This window comes from Passer domesticus, chromosome 3 (genome assembly GCF_036417665.1).
Source record: "Passer domesticus isolate bPasDom1 chromosome 3, bPasDom1.hap1, whole genome shotgun sequence".
Classification (NCBI taxonomy): domain Eukaryota; kingdom Metazoa; phylum Chordata; class Aves; order Passeriformes; family Passeridae; genus Passer; species Passer domesticus.
In genome coordinates this window covers 87,203,504-87,212,263 of record NC_087476.1, presented here as the reverse complement: position 1 = coordinate 87,212,263, position 8,760 = coordinate 87,203,504, and the positions used below count along the sequence as shown (strand labels likewise).

General features: G+C 37.1%; 1 long non-coding RNA gene across 1 annotated transcript; it reads right to left on the bottom strand.

Annotated features, from left to right (window-relative positions):
- Nucleotides 1-588: 588 nt before the first annotated feature.
- On the bottom strand, nt 589-7,593 carry LOC135298169 (uncharacterized). Its single transcript, XR_010360162.1, has 3 exons — nt 7,354-7,593; nt 6,618-6,676; nt 589-1,379 (listed from the first exon to the last, which is right to left on the bottom strand). It is a non-coding gene; the product is annotated as an uncharacterized LOC135298169 (long non-coding RNA).
- Nucleotides 7,594-8,760: the final 1,167 nt, after the last annotated feature.

Sequence of the window (8,760 nt, the reverse complement as noted above, 5' to 3'; positions counted from 1 at the left end):
TGGGTTTTGTTTGTTTGTTTGTTTGTTTGTTTGTTTTTGTGGTATACAGCTCAACAGGCAGGTATGAATTAAAAGATAAGTTACACAGAAAGTTTCATTTCAGCACAACAAAATGTCAACATTCACATTAAGCACAAGCAAGTCTGAGACATTTATGACATTTCTTCAAGATAATGATGACATTTCTTCAAGACAATTATTATGATATTTCTTCAAGACAATGATTATGACATTTCTTCAAGACAATGATTTATTGAGATAAGGTCCAAGTTTATACAAAACCATTTTGGACTTCTAAAATTCCCCAGGTATCAGGAAATTCTCATTCAAGTTGCCCGTGTCTTGTAGCATCTTCTGGGACACATATACACCAAGGTGGGACTGAGCAGGTGTATGCAACGAAGATTAGCATTTAGTATTTTTACAGGACTGCAGGATAGCAGATACCTTTCAGAGTAGTACAAAAACAAATATACAATGTACTGTACATATAAGATCTAAGGGGACAGGAAAGAAGCAATGTCACACAAGGGTTTTACCATGAGCTTGAATTTCCATTGAAGGAGGTTTTCAGAGCTGCATTTGGTTTCAAAATACAATGAACCTTCCATGACAGGTCATTTTTACCTTGTTGTTAGTAAACCTAATTAGAGCTGGAGACATCTTTAGGAATTAAAACTGAACCTCACATGCCCAACCTGAAGACAATAAGATACTTTTTATTAAGACAAATATATTGAGGATAAAACTTCCTCAGTTTACAACTATCATTCCTAATGTTATTGCTTAAACAGCCAACAAAAATACATTTTCATCAGAACTATTCTTCAATACATTACTTAGATTTGTTTTTATTTCAGCCCTTTTGTAGGCTGAAGTAGAAGCAGTATTTTAGCTAGGAACAGTATATCATGATATACAATGTTATCAAGAGCAGTATATGCCTTTCAAAGCAGATATAATGTTCCACTTGCATTCACCATATGAGTTCACTTTTGAAAATAAATCTTCAGATAACCCACAAACAGGGAAGCAAAGCCAGGAAGAAGGCAGAGGCAGCAGTGTTAGTGGATATAAAGTGGGCTCTGGGGAAAGTTCTTCTAATGTTACTTACACATGCATATATCATGCATTTCTGCTGAAACATAAAGATTTATGTCTTCTATATGCACATATGGCACAAACCATATGAATGAAAATATGGGATTATTTCATACAGAAGAAATAAATAAAAAGATGATTCCTAAATTTCTAATTCAGATGTTCAAAAGGTAAGAGACCCTCCTAATGACCTACCGTGCTCTGGTTTTACTCTCTTCTGATCTTCTTTCTCCTGGAACTCCCTGTATGAGTCTTTAGTTACACGATCACATGCTATCCTACAAAAAATCTTTGTTTCAGTCCATGTACATTTGACAAAGAAATGATGGCAAAATGCTGTTGAACTACCCTCTGCATCATCTGTTTTAGATAAATCTAAGATTTTTCAAAAAAAAAAATCAAAATCTGATCAAAATTAATAAAAAAAAAATCTACATTGACTTAAAAATTTTGCTTAAATATGATCATCCAGCTATGCAGTATGAATGCATGAGGCAAGGCAGAAGACATAAAGATTTATTGGCACTCTCTTGGGATGATGTACATAATTCTCTCATGTTTTCACCACTTATAATACAATCATCCCAAAATGATGCCACTAAAACCTGCATTTCAGATCATATCATCATGTGCTTAGACTGTATGATTCACTCAGTAATTTACAGAAAATACAGCTTAAGAACTCCATTATACAAGGTATGTTCAGATTTTAAACATTTCAGACCTTTTCCTTATATATAATCTATGCTTAAAAGACCAGGTGCCTTAGCTACTGGCTCCAGCTGACTGGGACTCAGCAAAAGACATTAAAACTTCAGATAGGAATCTCAAATTGCTTTCCTCTACATAAAAATGCCATTATTTTAAGGCCTTTTCTTCCATGACTCTTCTGAACTAAGAGCAGATCAGGTGGGAAGCCTGGGAAAGATTGCTTTCCAAATCCTGCATTTTTAGTCTGACAAGCAGTAAGAAAAATACCTGAAGTAGATCATTTATCTAAAATGAAACACTGTCCATTTTGTCCATAATACTGTGATGAGAACTTCCAGATTCTAAAAAGATGGGAAGTGATGATATAAATATAGGATGCTTCAGATTCCTTAATGGCACATGTTAAAATAGGGTAATAGTGCAGGTTGTTGGATATAATTTCAGTAAATACTAATTTAGAAGTAATCTTTTAATGGAGAAAACAATGTGATTTTTATTCCATCACTAATTCTCATAGATTAAGTAGGAGATTTCAATGGTTATTGTTCTGGACAGGAATTCAAGATCCCAGTTTTTGCCCTTATCACCATTTCAGGTTTTTTTCTTGTTACCTTGCTAAAGGATGTGACTCAGAAGTAAGCTGGATCAGCGAGAATTCTCGAGCTGGAGCAGAATTTCCCCTTTAATCATTTTGTGTCAGTCTAAAGTGAACACTTGAGGAAAATTCCCTTGTGATATCTCTTTTTTTAAGTAACAAATGCTTTGGTGTGTTCATGCTTGCTATTTGGAGAAAAAAGAATTTTCAACCACTAATAAAATATGGCTGCCCCACCTCTTTAGAATCCCACTTGCTGATCCTGTTTGCATGGACAGAATATCTCAAATGAAATTTCTTGAATTGTAGACCACACACATTAAGTATATGAAGAATTAAAAGTATGACTTTTGCAAGGCATCCCAATTTTCACCTGGCAAAAAAGTTTCATACACATTTTCCCATTAGCAGCAATGTATTTTGCTTCTACATTTTTTTCCTTTTTTTTCTTTTTTTTGCCAGAATGTACTCAAATGTAGGTAAAAATTCCTACCTCCTCATCTCTTTATCCATCATATTCCTTGATAGTCATGGCAACAGTAAGGAAGAAAGGAAAGACAACAGTCTGTCTAAAATGCTTTAATCTGGATTAAGGGGTAGAAAACCATGCTCTGGGACTACTTGGATTAGAATATAGCTAATGTTCTAAGGCGGGGGGAGGGGGGGGTGTAGGCAGTGTGGAAAGTGCATAAAACTACCTTTTCTTTAACATGCTAACATCTGACTTTGTTGTTTGGACAGCCCTTGACACCCACCATAGTGTCTTCTGGGAAGAGCTCAAGGTGTCTTCTGGGAAGAGCTCAATTCTATTTGGTTTTTAAATAGCAGTTAAATTACAGAGTCCACACTAGATAATCAAACTTACTTTCTTGAGTATCTTTAGGGTGTCTCAGCCCAGTGGAAAGATTTGTTTGGAAAGATTTTGCAAAAACAGAGGTCTTGAAGGTGCAGTATCATCTCAGTCAGACCCAATGCAGCCTGCTGTTGAAAACATCTGAGCACTGCCAGGTTCATGTGCCTTTGGCGAGAAAACACATGTCTATCCCTCCCCTCTTGGACACTGAGTCTGTAGATGGGAAACACACTCTGCTCACTGTAGAAACATTTTTCTCAAGGCTATTTTTCCAGCTTCTATAAGGAATCATTGGACAGTCACAATAAGGATGTGGTTGATAAAATGGAAAACTTCCTGTTTCAAGAACTGAGGAGCTATGTTCTTTATTTTTGGTGACATTTTCTCAACTAAACTAGGAAAAATAAAATATTTGATTCTTCCTTCTTCACCAGATGTGCAAACCCCAGATTTTCTGGATATCATAGGTATTATATGATATCAAAGGTATCATATGAGCTCCAGATCAGTGAAGCATGCCTGTGTATGAACTCAGAATTCCCAGCAGGCTTCAGGAAGACTTATTTTTCTTTCAGGGGATACCATTTGTTTCCCATTATAACCACCTTCTGTTAACATTTTTTCTGAGATGAGACTTTGTATCTAATTGTATTAATCTATAGCTCAGCCCATAACTGACTTTCCTGACACCACATGTCTGTTTTTGTCCTGACTCCAGATACTCCAGGAACTCCATGACTGTCTGTGGTCATTTCCTTCCCACCTATCCAAAAAAAAAGACCTATCTGAGAAGAGATAATTGAATTCCCTCCTAGCTATAAGCCAGTAATAACTTCATATGGTACCACTGAATGATCTTGGGCACTTGTAAAAGCAAAATATCTTCAAAATTAAGTGGGACATCTCTCGGTTGCTTGTGCAACCCTTTTCTTAAAATGAATTGTTTCATGTCTCTAAATTTACCCTTTTTGAGGGAAGACTGAAGATGGGAAAGGATTGTCCAGTTTAGTCTTTTCAGCTTTATCCATTTCTGCTTTATATTTTCTCATATTGGGTATTAGTGTAGTTTGCAAGTTTCTTTTTAGAGCAACTCCTTGAAACAATTTCCATCTCTCCTGCAGCTTCTATATTCTTTGTTGTTCTTTTTTTGCTCATTTACCGTTGTGAGAATATAAAACTCAAATGTTTAATAAACACTTTCTTTCAAATCACATTTCTCTTCTAAGCTCTCAGTTGGTTCCTCCCTACTGGTCAGTATTGTGTATAAAATAGCTACTGCTATAGTAGCTCTCTTCTGTTTTTGAGAGAAAACATTTTCAGTATATTTGTCATAATGATTTCAGCTCCCACCTCACCCACTAGCTTTAATAGTGTTCTGCTTTTTCTCTTCTTCTTCTTAAATATGTTCACACTTACAAGCACACAGAAAATTAATTCCTCAGGTTTTCCCAAAAACACAATTTCGTTTGTCCAATCCAGTCCTCACAGTCACAGGGAACAACAAAAAAAATACAACTCTTTCAGCAGTCCACAAAACATATCATGAGATTCAGAGTGTACCACAAATTATGTGTGTATAGATGTATATGTGCAAATATGCATATATGGACTAGAACAAATACCTCTTGTAAATGCTCAGCTGTGTTTCATAGAACATGAGCAAGAGACTAAAAAGACACCTTGGTAATGGCAGCTTCTTGATAATCATAGCAAATATACACATCCTTGAACCAAAATACACACGTAGAATTTTTTATTCTTGCTCCTTCCAAAATGAGCTAATCCCTTCTAGAGATAATGTTTTTACTGTGATTTGTCTCTAAGCTTTGATTGGGTGATAAAACCCTATATCCATTTTGCTTCACCACTCCCCTGCTCATCTCTATTTTTTTTAAGTTGCTGTCCAGATATGTTCTTTCCCTTGTAAGAACACACAACCCTTATCTAATCCATGGCATTCTGAAATATTAAGAAGGGACTGATTTGAAGAAAAATATTCACTGTTCCATCAGGGACAATACTAGTTCTTGACAAATTCTGTGTCTATAAACAGGATGAGCATCTAAAATTAATGGCAGTTTTCTTGCTGTGTTATCTTTCTGCATGGAGGCCGAATTAAGGAATTCATGCTTGAAAAGCTTGAAAGTTCCCATTCTGAACAAGATGCCAAAACTTTATCTGATCAAAGCAGTTTATAGGCCACTTTCCTGGGAACAGAAAGGGATGGATGTGAATTGGAAGTCTAACTTCAGACAGTTCCATCAGCAGGGCTTGAAGAGAGTGCTGAGAGGACAGAGCCAAAATTAATCAAACAATCCTCACTCATTTTGAAAGAAATAGTTTTCTTCCTGGTGGACTTCGAGAACTGCTCCGCTTTACCCTGCAATGTGTATTTTGCTGTCTGCCACAACCTGGGAAACACTGTCGTCTGTTCTTTTTTAAAGTTTTCCATTGTATCAGTATGACAGCAGGGAGATTACTTGCCGAGAGGCAAATCTGAAGGCTTGATGAGTGCTGCCTGAACAAATCAGGCCCATTATCCCTCTCATGTCTCAGGGCCCTGAAATTCTGAAGTGCTGAGGCTGAGCAGAACCACACCCGGGGTGCTGGCCTTCGATATCTGCACTTGTGTGCCAGAGAACTCCATGTGTTTGCCTCCTTCTGTAGTGAATAGCACTTCCACAAGTTTGGAGATCCCGTCCCATCTGAGACTGAAGGATCCTGGGTCCATAAATTGCAAACAGCCTGATACTTTATCTTATCTGTGCACCCTAATAGCTTGAAAAGGAAATATTTTTCTTCCCAAGGAGTTTCCAGGATAATTCATCACTGTTTGCTTAGTGTTCAGATTTTGCTGTAATATGCACTACATAAATATGTAGACAGCTTAGTTTCATTACATAGGTATCACTACCCATATGTTATTAAAAATAGATTGAAGGAGAGGCCATATTCTTTGAAATACACTGCAGATTCATCTGTCAGTTACTGAAGAAAGGTAAATTTACCTTCTATCGATCATTTTCTACTGACTAAGTGAAAATACTGAAAAAAGGGATGAGATTATTAGAAGGATTTACCAAATTTGACCCTGGTTTGCAAAATCAATGGAAACTCACCGTGCTTTAAAAGGTAAGCAAAAAAAAACATAGAAAAAGAAAACAAAAAAATAATAAAGATGCTAAAAATAAATTGGTAAAAGAGAAAAGTTCCTGTAATTTTAGGTTTAAAATATGAGCCTGAGTAATCAAGGAAAGTATTTTTACTGCCCTGTCAATATTTTTGCTGGAAGCTCTGGTAAATAGACTTTCTTTAGATCTGTAGTGTGCGTGCCTAATGGTCTTAGGTGTCTCTTACCGCAGAAAACTTTATCCTTAAGAAATACAGTAAACAGGAACTCTGTGGTTACGTAGTTCCTGAAAGAAAAAAAAAAAAGAAACATGTTCGCTGCCATGACACACAGACAATTTATACTGATTTAAGAAGAAGCTGTTCACTTCTATTTTGAATCTTTCATGTCAGCCTTTGTTTCCATTGCATTAAAAACTTCTGTTTTTAAAACCTATCAGTCAACTAGATCATGTTTTCTCAGTCATTTGAATTAACATCTCCACAACCCCAGGAGCCCCACAGAAGTGCTGGAAAGCAGAAGGGCGCTTTTTTTCCTGCCTTTCTAAAGCTCTATTTATTTACTTTGCTGGAGAAAAAGATCAGCCATCTTCTATTCTGAAAAAGAAGCCTGTAGAAGCTGGGACCCATCCAAGACTGAACTAAGCTATAAAAATTGTCTCAAGGCCACTTAGACACATAATTCTCCCAGATTCTGTGTCATCTCAGTCACTTCTTTTTTTTCTACCATGCTCTTTTCTTCAAAAGCTGACATTTAAAGAAATGAATTAACACAATATCTTCTTAGCTCTGCACATCTCCTGGTCAGCGGCAACTCAACCCTGCAACCTGGTACCCTGAGTAATACTGACTCTACATTCAAAATGAAATTTATTTTTCCACTCTCCCTAAAGGATGCACAGTTCAGCTGGCTAACAAAGTTGCTGGCTGGCATTGCAAATGGTATGTTAACAGGGGAACAAACCTCAGCACTCAGTGTTGCTGCTCTGAGACACAGAGCAGGTGTTCTGTCATCATGCCTCATTGCTGTGAGCTTGGCCCATTCTTCACCAGACAACTGATCAGGATAGTCCAGAAGAGTAACTCCTTCTCATCACTCCTGTTGGAAAGTGACAGTAACGTTAGGTAGAACTATAAAAAATGTGACTGCAGCATTGCACAGAGATACAGAGGCATTACGATAATATTACCTGGAAACCTAACAAGATCAAGACAATAATCAAAAGAGCAAAATTCCATTTAGATTCTGATGTTCATTTTCTCTAATGACAAATTCCCACTGTGTGAAACTCACTGCTCTAAAATTAAAAAATCACTTCATTGTTTTTGATGATCATTCATTTTGCCATCCCTGCTGTCATTGTAAGGTGAATCCTAGGGAGTAGGAATCATGTGAATGCAGGGTAGGCACAGCCTCAGGCCTTTCAGGTTGCATTCTGGTGACGAAGATTAAATTTGGACAAATACCACATTTTCTGTATGCAGTAGAGGTGACTGCTACGTTGATGGGATGGATGGGATAGATAGGTGGATCTATGAAATGATAGGGATTTGTGAAATGTTAAAAGTACCAGTGTAAGGCATCAGCATGTCCTGCTGCTCATGTCACCCCAGCACCAGGGCTGCTTCGCCAGGGAGAGAGGTGGCCACCATGTGCTCAGCTAGATCTCAACTCAGGCTCAGGTTGCCTCTGCTCATCCCTAACATCAACACTGGCTTAGGCATTTTTTAAAAGGTAACTTTTATCTACTTAGGAAGTTGAAGAAAACCACTAAATGCTTAGTGTGAAAAGCACTGCAAAGTCTGGACTTGTGCTGCTGCAGCTTTGTGCCATCACTACTGGCAATATAAAGCAAGAAATTGTTAAGATACTGATAGACCAAACCAGTCCTTTGTCATCACAATGAATGTAGGTTTTCCTGCAGGTTTCCTGTGTATTACTCTGTTTTATGCCAATGGTCTTTGTACTCAAACCTTGCCCAAGAGCCTTGTATTTTTTTAGCTCAGGCACTCCATTGTTGCTACTGCAATTTCTCTCTGTATCTCCTGTTCAGATGATTTAAGTATTGTGCATAGAAGCTGAAGATGTTGAAAGACATCTATTACAGTATTGGACTGATATCTATGGCTTTGTAGCCTTCTCTTAGTTGATTTCACTTTTCCCAAGCACAGCTCTCATTTTTCTCAATCTATTTCCCTGAACACTGCAAAAAACAATCTTTCCAGTCTGTGTAGTCAGTGAAAAATATTTTCAGTGGAAAATACTGATTTTTTTGTACCACATATAATGTCATGGGAATTGTTTCAGTAAAAAAATTTGCCAAGTTGCCAAAAATTGAAGTCAAAAGAAGGGGAGGAGTCAGGTTTAATG